Consider the following 14,495-nt stretch of genomic DNA (forward strand, 5'->3'; position numbering starts at 1 on the left):
TAGTACTGCTTCTGGGTGTGAAAAGTGAGGTTCAGTAATTTACCTGAATCACTCAGCCAGAACTTTGATTTCAGTCCTAACAGGCACTGGTTGCTTACCATATTCTCCTCATCTTTCTCTCCCTCTGTCTCTTCCTTCTTTCTTTCCCTTCCTCTTTCCCCTTCTCCTCCTATTTTTCTTCTTCTCCATCCCTCTCCTTCTTCCTAAAGACTAATCTCTTGACCTCAGCCAGCAAACCTGCAAATGTAGGCCATTTGCTATGATTCGGGAATAACTGGTAATATGTACTATTCCCACAATGTGTAATATTCCCTAGCACTTTGAATAGGGTCAAAAAATGTTTTACTAACAGAGCAAGGGCAACTTGTTCTAAAATAAGGGCCTAGAAAGTTTGGCTGCCTGGCATATGTTGGAGATCTTTGATCTTGAATCCTTTGAGATTAAGGGAAAGTCTAGACTATTCCTAATGATGAAGATGGTGATGATCATAATGATGATGATGATAATAAACAATAGTGTTTATTGTAAGCTAGTGAGTCCCAGACACTGTTCTCAGGGTTCTGTATATGTTACTTCTTATACTCTGCACAACCATCCTAAGCAGTAGGAGCTCTTATTATCTCACTGCTTCTGTAAAGAAGATCCTTAGCCTATGCAAGATAGTGTGTGTGTGTGCTCAGTCATGTCTGACTTTGCAACCCCAAAGACTGTAGCCCACCAGGCTCCTCTCTCCATGGAATTTTCCAGGCAAGAATACTGGAGGGGGTTGCCATTTCCTACTCCAGGGGATCTTCCTGACCTAGGGATTGAATCTGCATCTCCTGCATCAGCAGGTGGATTCTTTACCACTGTACCACCTGGGAAGCCCATGCAAGATAGGATGGTGGCTAAATAATACATTGTAATTGACTGACTTGCCCAAATCAAGAAGGGTAAATCCTCAATTCCGTTTCTAGGAGTATCAAGGAAGATTGTATCTCATGCTCCTTTTGTACCTTTCCGATACTTATGAAAGCATTAGTGTAGAGAATAGTGACAACGATATTGGTTACTAACATGTTTGAAGAATGCACTGTGTATGTTGTACATCTTAATCCCTTTGATAGCATTATGATGTGTAAGCCCATAGTCGCCCCATAAACTGGGCCCTGCTATTAGATCCCTCTTGCAGATAAGAGATGACATAACTTGCCCAATGTCATTAAGTGAGTGAAAGTCGCTCAGTCGTGTCTGACTCTTTGTGACACCATAGTCTATACAGTCCATGGAATTCTCTAGGCCAGAATAGTGGAGTGGGTAGCCTTTTCCTTCTCCACAGGATCTTCTCAACCCAGGGATTGAACCCAGATAACCCACATTGCAGGCAGATTCTTTACCAGCTGAGCCACAAGAGAAACCCAAGAATCCTGAAGTGGGTAGCCTATCCCTTCTCCAGTGGATCTTCCCGACCCAGGGATCAAACCAGGGTCTCCTGCATTGCAGGTGGATTCTTTACCAACTGAGCTATGCCCAATGCCATTGCCCACATTTATATCAAAGTCCTTGCTCAGACACAGTTACTCAAGAGAAATACTTGATATCTCCTTCTTCTAGGTCTAAAAGTACTAGAAGATTCCACTACAAGAGCTTGGTTATCCCTTACAGAAACAACCCCAATCTTAGTGTGATTCTTGGTGGCTGAGAATCTTTTCAGAATATTGTATCTGGAAATGTCATTAACATTTTTCTATGATACCACAGTGCAAGGATACAAACCCAAGTGTAACTCATAGCAGAGAGGCCAGATAGGGTCAGGTCTGCACTTACTTCTCCCAAATAGAAGTGAACTTTATATTGTACTCTTCCAGAGCACTTCTGATATGGAGTCCATTGGAAATAACCAGAAGGCTTCCTTTCATAGGCTGCTTTATAATTTCTAAACAATGAATTGCCAAAAATTAAAATTTAAAAATCATTCAGCTGTATATCCTGCAGGTATAATTTAATAGTGCTTTCTATTAAAGCTTTATTCTTTTTTTCTCTTACTAACACAGCAGCTCCCTAGCTGATTTCCTGCCTGTGGTTTGAGTTGAATTGGAGTATGTGGGTTGAGCCTGCAGCCCACGGTGAGCTCTCTCCAGTACCATCTGCACACCTCATTTAACACTGAATCATGCATTCTTCTGTCTTAATGTGTCTCTCATACTGCAGCTTGAATTGTTACTTAAATTTTTGTGTGTTTAAGTCTTGTCTCCTCAATTAGCCTGCAAGTTCCCCGAGGTCAGGGACTATGACTTACTCTTCTTTCCAGCCCAAAGAGTGCCATTCTGTGTGTGTGTGTGTGTGTGTGTGTGTGTGTGTGTGAATGCAGTCGTGTCCAACTCTTTGTGATCCCACAGGATTTCCAAGGCAAGAATACTGGATTGGGTTGCCATTCCCTTCTCTAGGGGGTCTTCCTGACCCAGGGGTTGAACCCACATCTCATGTATCTCCTGTATTGGCAGGCAGATTCTTTATCATTGAGCTACCTGGGAAACCCTCACAGTACCATTTAGTACATTGTTGAGGAAACCTATTGAAGGAACTCTCTGACATGCTGAGTTCTCCTTCATAATGTAATGACTTCCTAATCTTCATAAACTTGAAGTTCTGTGTCTTTTCAAGGCACAGTGATAGATTCCCAAGGAGGACTTAGTAAGAAGTGGTGGGTCAGGGTCAGACTGCTTTGGCTTATATAACAGCTCCATTACTCATTAGCTATCTGACTTCAGCAATTTTTTAACCTCTCCAAAGCTAGCCTCCTTCAAATACTACAGTGCTGATAATCATGCCTGTGTCTCAACTTTGGTTTAGGAATTGAGTAAGTTAACACATGTAAATTGGTTGAAAGAGGCCCCGGTGTTTGGTAAATGATCAATAAATGGTTGCTGTTATAATTGTTACTATTCTCATTGCCCTTCAGCCAAAGACCACCAAGAACACACTTGTAGTTGGTCAAGTTGGGTTTATTACTCATTGCAATGAGGGAGAACACACACCATGAGGAACAGTGGGTCATCTCAGTCAGACAGCATTAGAAAGAATTTGTAGGAATTGGACTTGTGTTAGGAGATTTGGGAGCAGGTTTAAGAAAGCACAGCTTTGCTCTGGATGGAAGCTGTAAGAAAGCAGGGATAATGCTGTGACTGAGTATCTAAAGAAGTCTTATTTAGAAGGAGAGACTGGATAGAGGTTGAGTAGCTAAATGAATCTTTTGTAGAACTAGGGATCAGACAATACTGAGGCTATAATTGGTTAAGAAGCAACAGTCAAGCATGTCAGCCAGGAATGATGGAAGTTTGGTTATTTTTCTGCTTTGGATGCTGCTTATGATTTTTTCTATATTCAGAAATAATTATGGAGTGGCCTAATTTTTGTCTTGATCCATCAGGGCCACAGAGTGATATGTCTGATGCTGATGCTCTGTGAGATGGTTTATGTTACACAGAAGAACATCACGGCCTGGCTGATAGAGCAAGGCCAGCTCCTGGATGTCTGAGGTGGGTTGTCTGTTTCTCAGTAAAGTAATAATGATAGCCGTGGTTGATTGAGCATTTTTATGACCATCCTATAGTGAGGTATGTGTGTTTCTTGTCTTCATAGGCCTTTTATATATATACATATGATATTAGAAATGTCAGAAACAATATCAGAAAAGTCCTGTGAATACAGGAAACATACCAATATAGTAGACAGAAACAATACGAGGGCAGGATAGACAGACAGCCCTAGGTAGGCAGGGAAGTCTCTCTGAAGAAGTAACATTTCAGTTGAGAACTAACAACTGAGGAGACAACTTTGAGAACAAGCAAGTGAAGAACATTCCAAGAAGATGGAGAAGAATTTGTGACTAGAAAGCAGCTAGGGAAATCCTAGAAAGTGAAGAGGCTCCAGAGTGGCTGGAGCATATGGCTTGAAATGAGATGCGGAGACAGCATGAAAGATCATTTAGGGCTTTAGAGGTTTAACCAAAGAATCTGAAAACTCTGCCCTCACTGCACTGGGAAACCATTAAAGACTTCCAAGTGGAAGGGTGAATTGATTGTAAACTGGAGCCTATGGATGGCAGAGGGGTGTTTGAGTTGAGCCATGGATGATGGATGTTATTAACAAAGGTGGAGAATGACATACCAAAAAAAAGTATAGTGTGAAAAAAAAGTGGAGGGTGGGTAGTGGGGAACCACAGAACAGGTTTCAGGATAGGTAACTGTGTGCTGCTAGAGAGGAGACATGCTGAGGACAGAAGTTTCAGTAGGAAGATCATTCTGGAAACTGTCTTTAGAGTCGGTGTGTGAGATTCAAAGTCCAGATTTCTGTAGAGAATGATGGGTCATAATATCAAGGGACACACAACTGACAGAGGGAACAAGGACCTAATTTCTGCTCCTCTTTGATGCTTTCTTATTCTTATGGATTGATGTATGAGTACTCATTGGTTTTTCACAGATAAAACTCAGTGAAAACAGATAGACTTGGTTCATTTACGAAGGCAAACAAAACAAACACAACCTTTCAGGTTTACGATATCAAAGAGATTCATTTTTCCATGTTGCTAATGCTTTGAATTATAATCAGTGTTACTAATTAAGTAGTTCTTCTCAGAAGGCCTCAGACTTTTAGGCTTTGGTTGGTACTAGAGAAGGCTTATCAATATTCTGGACAAACATGGGGTCTTTCTACTTAAGCAACAGTGACTTTGGAAAAGTCTTTTCATAATATTCTCATTTTGGCCATATTTAGAAGTTCAAATAAATATCAAAACATTTTGCAACTACTTGGGGCTTTGTCCTCTGTCTGGACAAAATATTAATATGGGTGTGGGCCTCACATCTGCTCCTGTGATAGGACCATGTAAAACTAGGGAGAGAGGAGATTTCTGAAACAGTGTTGTGATGGTGGGCTGTGTTATTATAATTGTTAGAATTATTTTTGGTTGTAACAAACGTAGTCTTCTTCAGCTTAGGACAAAAATGGGGGGGGGGGTGGTGGGAGTATTTCAAGGAGAGGAGGGGCCACTTATTGCTATTTTTGATCCATACTATCTATCCACTTGGCATATGGTAACCATTTATTAAGGCTCTCTGGGAAGTCACCTCTTCCTACCTCATCCCTGGGCTTCAGAGTTGCCTTGGCTCTTCCTCTTGGAGCAGCCTAGCTTGTGATTCAGGCCTGCCAGCGGTGCCTCACATTTCCCCAGGCCCTGGGTATTGGCTCAGGATGACCAATTTGAGCTCAACTCAAACACCCCTCTGCCATCCATAGGCTCCAGTTTACAATCAATTTCTCTCCTCTTTGCTTCTACCTGGGTGCCTTTTTATCCTTCTTTCACTGCAGACTGGGTGCCTGTTTTCAACAGTTACCTTCTCAGGGGCTCCCAAGCATGCATGTTACACCCTAGTTGTTGGAAGACATGAACCAGAATCTCTCTAGATACTACCTCCAAGCAACCTGGAGGGAAACTCTGCATGGCTTGAGTCAGACTGGGTTGTTTCAGGAATAAATTCTATTGTCTTAACTCCATGGGAAGCTTTGTGTGTAAAATGTTCTGCTTCAGGATAGGCTTATTACTCCACCCCCAATGTTAATCCTTTCTCAGAGGTTTAGGAGCAGGGGTCATGACAAGCATGCTGAGCACTGACGGAGACGGGTAGTCACGTACACTGGAGAAATATTTCTAACTTCGGAAAGAGTCATCTTTGTTCAGTCTTAAGCAATCCTGAGCATAAGAGCTGATGGTTTTCCCAGAACTGAGGGGTTTTCTATGATAGGGGGTTTTATGCTAATGACAGGAGAGCCTCAGAAAAACCTGGATCGTTTGTCACCCTCGATTTGCTGGGGGCAAGCTGAGTCTTTATTCCCAGACCAGAACAGGGAGTTGGCTTCATGATATGCCAACTAAAATCATGGTTTCAAGAGTCATATAGAGACATACTGCCACCTTCTCCTTGTTCATACCTGTGTTCAGGGTCATCCTGTGTCCTGTATCACTGGACATAAAATAGAAATCCCTCATCAGTTTTTAACTAATGAATGCAGTGCTGGTAGGGTTATGAACTGTGAAGAGAGATCACCTTCTGGTTTTGCTCAGGGATGTAGGACTCAGTGGAGAGAACATGGCTGAACAGAGCCGGGGCAGAGGCAGCATCTCATGGTGTGACTTACCCTGGGCCCTTTGGTCTCCTACAGGGCACGTAGTGATAACCAGCACTCTCTGGAACTCTAGGGACCTGCTAGAAGAGAGACAGAAGCTCGGCTCTGGTTCCACCACCGCCCTTTAGCATTCAGCCTTATATCACCACCGTGGAAGAATTCAAACTAACAGTCTAGAGCTTCAATTTAGGGAGGTGGCTCCCCACCCTAGTAATGCATATCGGCATCACTTACAGAGCTTCCAAAAAATATCTCAGTGCCTCTTTGTTCCCACTAGACTAACTGGATCAGGATTGTTGCAGTTCAGGCTTTTGTGTTTAGAAATTCTAAAGGGGCAGCCAGGTTAAACATCTCTGGTGTAAAGGATCAAGCATCACATTACAGAGTGTGGAGGACCCCAACCCCCTCACAACAGAGATTTTCCAACTTTCCTGTATGGTTCAGGTGTCCTCTGTGTTCTGGTCAGCCATGTCCACAAGGGTAGGCATCACCTGGTATGGATGTAGCTGCTGGGGCCCCAGCCTGACCTGTGGATCTAGGGACAGCACCCAATCAAGGGAACCATTGTGAGTTGGATAAACACTTCAAAAAAAGTCAATATAGTCATTTTTTTCCAAAAAGAAGTGCCAGTGGTGGAGCTAAAAGGGACATTAGTAGGGTCTCATGTCCTCTACTCCTCATTAATGAAACGTAACAGACCCTCCATGCCATCCAGACATTATTTGGTATTCTTTGTGAAGAGAACAGAGTGTTTGGGAGAAGAGGTGAAGAACTGATGAAGGAATATGGCAAAGGAAATGAGGGTGAAGAGCTTTGATGGCTTTGGGAAAGTGTTAGAACCTGCTTAGAAACAAAATGTTTGAGACCAAGTTACCAAAAGAACAGAGGGCAGGGAAACCTCTCCCCTTACCCCCCACCAGTACCATAAACTTTGGGGGCAGGAGGGAAAATCCTGACTTTGTTTGAACAGCTGGAGTAAGGAATTGGTCTAGTCCCCTTGATCTGTCTGGGTGTGCCCCTCTTAAGAGCAGTTAAATCCCTAGCATCAGAGAAGGCATATGCTGCAAAGGGCCTCAGTGCTTATCGACTCCAATCATGCACTCATGCACCTTACCAGTGGGGGAAGGGAGCCCCCCTGCCCCCGCCGTCCAGGGGAAGGGACCTGCTGAATGTCTCAGCTGGTTAGGGGCAGGCAGGGACAGGTGATGTCCCCTGACTTTGGAGACCGTGAGTGTTCTACTTAGATATAGGACTTCCCAAAAAGAGCCCCAGTGGCTTCCCACATCCTCCTCCACTGCCAAGTGGACCCTGTGTCCCCTCTTTGAAGACAGAAGGATATTGCCTTCCCAAATGCCACTCCCACTTCCAACAGGGCCAACTCTAAGCCTCATTGTGAGATAACCACTGAACCAACAGAAAGATTTTAACTTTTGAAGCAAATACCACGCTCACAAATGAGATTTACACTGAGAACTTTCTCCAATTTTGCCTTTCTGCAGTCCAACTATGTCTTATATCATCATATAGCATTTTGGCTTTAAACTTTTTTAAAATTATTTTTTAACACAATAAACCATATCACTTCAGACTAGTGAGTGATATCCATATGGACTAGTGACTATGGTAAACTTGACCATGTTTTCAAAATAAGCATGTTTTCATTATTTGAAAGTATGTTCCATAAACCCAGTTAGGAGACTCAGTTTCTTAGCAGAGGTCATTAAGGTCTTCTTAAGTCACACACATTCAATAAATATTTTTTAGTGCCTGGTATATGTTGCTGTGATTGTTGTTGAAATTACAAAGATGAAAACAGTTAATCTCTGCCCTTAAGTTTACAGTAGAGTGAGGCTAGGATAATTAATTAAGATGATAGCTGTTTGTAGGATTAAAGTCTCTAAGATGGTTGATGAAATGGATCTTTTCCATGCTTCTCAAACATTTTCCAGTCTTCTGCCTCAGAATTTTCTTCATGCTCTTAACATCCTCAGCAGACCTTTTTGTTATGGGAAGTACAAAGAACAAGATCAACCCAGCTCCAGTTTGAGGGGTTACAAACCCTGACTCAGTTGAGCAGGATTCGATGAGGTATTCCCTGCACACAGCAACCCCCGACAGAGCACATACCCTTTCTAGCCCCAAAGTAACCAATCGGATGCCTATGTTTGCTGGTCTGATAAAGGCAGTATATCTCAGTGTCCTAACCTCTTAGAAAGATGTGAGGGTGTGTCACCCTTTGGCCCCATCTGTAAATAACCTCTAGCCCTGAAGTCCCAGTCTGTCCCTAGGCGACAGCAAGAAGGGGCTCCTGTTATCTGGCTTTGCTGATATGCCAAGCTAATGGCACGAAGCTCTCTTGGCTGTCCAGAATGGAAGAAACAGAACACCAATTTAAATCATGAAAAAAAGTCAGTGAATCTATCATCATTAATCTTGCTGTCAGTTTTAATTTTGGGGACATTACCTCACTCAACACCAGTTGAAAAGAGCTGCCAAAGCCGATGATGTCATCATCACTAGCTGTGTCTGACCCTGCCTGCTGATTCTCAGAGCTCGGAGCAAGTTAATAAATCCCCTGGCACTTGGACACACAGTGGAGTTTTATTACAATGAAGGTATAACCCGTGATGTTGTTTCAATTAAATGGCCTGAGAAAATACTTTCTTGTGTTTAGCAAAACTGTAAAACATAATTATCCCCATGCAGTTGGGCCAGTCGTTGTGCTGACGTGATGATTATATATATTCTCTTCCCTCCCACCCCTACACATGCGCGCGCGCGCGCGCGCACACACACACACACACACACACACACGCAGTCTTAGATAAGGGTAGAAGGATGGTTCTAAAGACAGTTGAAAATATTCCACACAAGTATATTTTCTAGGTCACCACCTAGAGACCTGGCTGATTGCAGCATAGCTACATAACTGCACTGACGAATCCAGGAACCTTTTGTATGCAAAGCAGTTGAGGGAAGCCTGGGGCTTGGCATTGGAAATCTCAGTCAGGGCAGAACATTGACTCTAAAAAGAGGGATCATGCACTGAGGAAAACCTGGAGACCAACAGCTGCTCACTCAAAACCCAAACCTCGTAGCTCTTCAAATATTTATGAATAATTTCCTTTGACATGTTTGCTAACTGTTGAGGATATGAGTGTTTGCCGGTTCTTACTCATGGCCCATCTGAAGTCCCCTGGCCTGACCCTCTTGTGAAGTCATCCTGCAGAACAGACGCCATCCATCGTGGCGGGGGCATTGCCATGGCGTCGGCACACAGGGCGTAAACACAGGCGTTGCGGAGCTCTGCCGCTTCAGCAGGCGGGCAGCTGGCGGGAAGGCGAGAGGGCTCATTCCTTTCAGCCCAGTTTTCTTTTCAGCAACGCGGCCAGTTCAGAGGACACTGGACTTGGTCCGTGAAATAGACAAGCAATGTTTTCAAACACTCTTTTGCATGATTATCTACTCTCTGTACTGAGGGTAGGATGTTCGGGTGTGTGATTGCATGAATGTTACACATGGGCACACACACACTTTTAAAGCTTTTAAGCATAATGAGAATTTGTTAGCATCAGAAATCTGGCCCAATTCCTCCAGGAGTCCTTTCCCTTTGACTTATTCCAAGTGACTCCTCCAAGCTCTTCTCTTCCCCCACCCCAGCAAGCTCCCCTAAATGGCCCTCATCAATCATGCCAAATGGTACAGTTGGCTTTGCACAGAGCACAAATGAGGATGAGGGGAAGACCCCCAAGCTCATTTTTCATGCCCATCTCACACAGGAACTGATCCCAGGTCTCCAGGGGTGAGCAGGCAGTACACAAATTCACTGTCCCTCTTGCCCTCCCAGATAGAGGCCCTTGGAGATTCTTTATTATTATTTTTAATGGTCTAATATAAAGTGTATCTATTCACAAGATACATTGCCTGATGTAAGAATCTATAACTGTATCCTGTTAACAAATCCTGCTGTTTATGGAGTACTGTCTTGACATACTTGTTAAACCTCAATAAATATGTTTTTAATAACCATATGGTATTTAACATATAATAACTGTCTTATTAGGTTTAAATTAAATTCTTGTTTATGACACTTAATTTAGAGTGTGGCCAGTCTTTTCCTGGCTAAGAAGGGATTTGAAATAACTCTGGTAAGGATACTTCTTTTGGAGAGTGGAAAATGTTTAAACATCATGTGTTTTAATGATATGATTAAAGCAAGTTACATTTTAAAAAATTCAGACATGGGGGCTCCTAATGAAAATAACATACAGTAGAGCTGTAACAATACAAGAAATTGACTAGTTATGGGGCCATATTCAGAATGCAGTTATTTCATGCCTGGTGCACATAAGTCTCTAAGGTATGCTAAGAGAACAGCTGGGGTTTATATGTCTTTTTGTTCTTCATGTCCTTTTTCACTGCACAGCATGAAGGTGGTAGACTGTGCTGTTTCTGGGCAAAATAGTGAAGAACAAAAATTTAGGTCACAGTGCACTCACTTCCTTTATAGGTGACCCCCCCCACCCCCCCACACACCTTTTTTATTGTTGTTTTGTCACTTCACTCATTTTGTCCCTCGGTTACTCAGTTTCCCACCCAGGTGCCTGAAAAAGGCTATATATCCTTTCATGCTCCTATCCTTTCCTTAACACTTTGATAGTCCCCACTGTGAAGGGGAAACAGGCAGAAAGAGACTTGCCCAGAGCCAGCTGGGGAGATGCATGCCATGGTTGTGTTTGGATGATGGAATTTGTTCGGGCAGAGAGACTGCTCAAAGTGCTCTGGCTTCTCCAGAGGGCAAAGCAAGTGTTAAGTCTCAGCCTGAGAAGAACCTGCTCTGTGGGGTTGGGTGAAGCATGAGGGAAAGAAAGCCCCAAGTGAGAATCGTGGTAAGTGGAAGAGAGAGACTGAGGGAAATTCCAATTGTTGGAGAAGTCTCATAGCGAGCTGATTTCAGGAAAGTCTCTATCAAGGAGATGGCATTTGATCTAAGCCTTGAAACCCTTTGTTAGGTGACAGTAAGCCCTGGTGAAATCAGAGGTCACCTTAGTCTAGACAGTGATGTTGCAGTCCCCCACCAGTAGCTCAGCCTCACTGAAAACTTGAGTTCTCCAAGCCCTTTGAGTGACCATTTGCAATCTGCTCTTCTAGACCAGGCTTTCTCAACCTCAGCGTTGCTGACATTTGGGAAGGGCCATTCTTTGTTAGGAGGCCTCTTCTCTGCGTGGTAGGATGTTGAGCAGCATCTCAGGGCTCTACCCACTAGATGTCAATAGCATTTCCACTCCTTTCCAGTTGTGAAAACCAAACATGTCTTCAGTCATTGCCAGGGAGAAAAATTGCCCCCCTTCTCTGGTTGAGAATCACTGCTCTAGAGGAAAGAACAGCATATAAAAAATGTTGTTGAAGAGGCAGTAGAAACCTCAGGGTATGTTTGAGAAATAATGAGTGGTCTACCATGATGAGCATTCAGGGTCTGAATTAGGAGTTCTGAAAAATAAGTTACCAAGGGAGATGAGAGCCTGAGTTTGAACCATCATTGAATGGTGGGTAGATTTGGACTGAATTTGAAGGGTACTATGCAGTCACTGAAAAGTTTAGATAGAGGGAGACGTAATTGAATCGCTTGGAATACATTAGATTAGAGCAATCACTTTCAAACTATTATAAGAAATGTATTTATATAATGGTTCAGAGCATACAAATACACATTTAACAAAACTTTTGCAATTTTTATGTTATGTACAGTATGGTCGATCTTTTCCTATTCTATTCTTAAGATGCTGGTCATGATATACTATATGCTTTCATAATCCACTAACAGGCATGAAAGACATAGGAAATTAGAGGTCAGAGAGTTTGGGAAGGGAATATTTCAATCGCTAGGGCAAAGATAATAAGAACCCAATACTAGGATGGGAATGGGACAGAAGGAAGAGCCGGCAGGGACATTTCAGATATAGAGATTGTAAGGAAGAAGGAAAAGTCAGGAAAAAAATCATGGATTTTTAAAATTTTCATAATTATTATTATTTTTGTGCCACCGACATAAGTTGATGCCAAGGTAATAGAGTTGGCGAAGGTTGGTTTTTGTTTTTATTTCTTTACTCATTTTTTGCAGGAAGGAGATACTATTTCTGACTCTGGGCCTACAGAGTTTGAGCTGCTTAGCATGGTAGAAATGTCCAGCAAGCCACAGGAAAGGTGGACTGTGGCATGGAGGAGGGTCAGGGTGGTATTGTGGATTTATGAGTCATGCCTATGCAGGGCCTGGAGGATGAGGTCACCAGAGGAGGGGGAATGTGGTTTCTGAGTCTAATAGCCTCTCCTTGTATACTGATATCTATCTGAGTAATAATATTCATTTCTAGTGTAATAAAGACCTACTCAGCAGATGGTATCATATCATATATAAGTCAAAGCAAACTCAAGATGTGATCCATGCCCTTTGAGAGACTATAATTCATTTAGGCCTCCTGGCTTGAACCGAATGATACTTTCATGTTGCTTGAACACTGTCTATCATCTACACACTATTCAAAGTTCTGAAAATAAAGCAGTGAATAAAATAAATACTCCTGCCAGCATGGAACTTATTTTCTAGTAGAGGGATACAGACAATAAACAAACAAACACAAAATATATGTTATGTCAGATGGTGGTAAATGGTATGGAAGAAAAATCAGGGGAAGTGAGCGGGTGCCAGACAGAGAAACTGTAACTTTAAATCAGGGGAACATTTTTGAAAACCTGGTGATTGAGCCCCCCGGGACTCCCTGGTTACTTGGGATGACTGACATGATAAAGGCATAATGAAACTAGTATTGATGGTTTCGAGGCAGAGTGTGATGGAAGGCTGTGAGAGGTAAGAGCAGGAGGCAGGGAGTAGGGGTCTTCTAGGAACGTTTGGCTCTGGGTTCCTCTTTTTACCAAAGCTTTGGAAGCATGGAGGCCATTCATGCCCTTTGGGAGGCTGTAATTCATTTAGGCCCCCGGGCTTGAACTGAATGATAATTTCATATTGCTTGAACACCAACTATTAGCTACACACTATTCAAAGTGCTGAAAATAAGTAGTGAATTAAATAAATATTCCTGTTAGCCTGGAGGGCTTCCCTGATCTTGATTCCTGCCCTCTTTGTCTTCCTACATTCCAGTTTTGCAACCTCTTCTTTTCCAAAGCTCTTTCCCCTCTTATTTTTTGTTTGGAATTCACAAAACTCTGAACTCAGGGATCTCAGGACATTACACTCCTGACAGGTGAGAGACACTGATCCCGTGTTCCATGTACATCTTCTCATACCTGACCCTGGGGCACTAGTTCTTTGGGATGTTCAGAGTCATTACATGAAAATAGGGTTTTGTGGTCAAATTCGTTTGGGAAATTCTGGGCTAAACAAACTTAATGGGATTCCTGACTGTTGCATTTCATAAAATCTGTAGTGTGCTATTGAACACTACAGATCTCCAAGAGGAAACAGTGTGCATGATTTTACATTTATTTGGCCATGGAAACCTGTTGTTATGGAAAAACCTTTCAGGGAATTGTTTGAAGTTACACACTTCGGAAAACAGTCAATACGCTATATTGTATGATGATGAGCTTCTGAATCTTACTTTTCTCATCCATAAAATGAGAATGTTGGTCTCCTGCCCAAAGGATGTCAACAGTACCACAGGGCTCTGTCCTTTGCCTTGAGATTGTTCAGAATTTTAACCGTCAACTTGGTGAGGAGAAAAATAGATAATTATATGACATCTGGAGATGACACAGTGCTGGGAAGGGTGACTAATAGGTCAGATGACAGAACTAAGACTTAAACTTATCTTGACATGTTAGAATGATAAGCCAAACTGATTTGCAGAAAATTTAATAAGGGTAAATATATAGTCCTTCTTTTAGTTTCAGAAAAAATGGTTTTTAAAGGGTAAGATGTGGGAGAGCAGGTTTGACAGCAGTTTAAGTAAAAAAAGAAAATGATCTTGGGATTTTGATTGACCACAAGTCCAAGATGAGCTATCAAGAGATGTGGCAGCTCTGAACTGAACCCTATGAGGCTTTATTAACAGAAATGATTCTATTCTGAGGGAGCTATGGGCTCCCCTGGGGCTGGTTCTTCTGGTCTGCTGCCATGGAATATTAATAGCTAGCATTTTTGAGTACTTGTTAAATGCTTATCACTACTTTATGCATGTTGTGTGTATTATCTGGTTTAGTTCCCACAATAAACACATCAGGTACTATTACAATAGTCACTTCCATTCTACAGATGGGGACACTGAAGCTCAGAAAGCATACCAAAAGTAAGCTGTGGAGCCTGGATTGGA

The 14,495-nt window shown here is 42.5% G+C and overlaps 1 long non-coding RNA gene across 1 annotated transcript in view; it reads left to right on the plus strand.

The window, feature by feature from the left end:
* Window positions 1-14,495, plus strand: part of LOC139034448 (uncharacterized) — a 343,034-nt gene that overhangs the window by 89,649 nt on the left and 238,890 nt on the right. The gene's annotated exons all lie outside the window — the stretch shown is intronic.

The sequence above is a fragment of the Odocoileus virginianus genome, chromosome 3 (assembly GCF_023699985.2).
Source record: "Odocoileus virginianus isolate 20LAN1187 ecotype Illinois chromosome 3, Ovbor_1.2, whole genome shotgun sequence".
Taxonomy (NCBI): domain Eukaryota; kingdom Metazoa; phylum Chordata; class Mammalia; order Artiodactyla; family Cervidae; genus Odocoileus; species Odocoileus virginianus.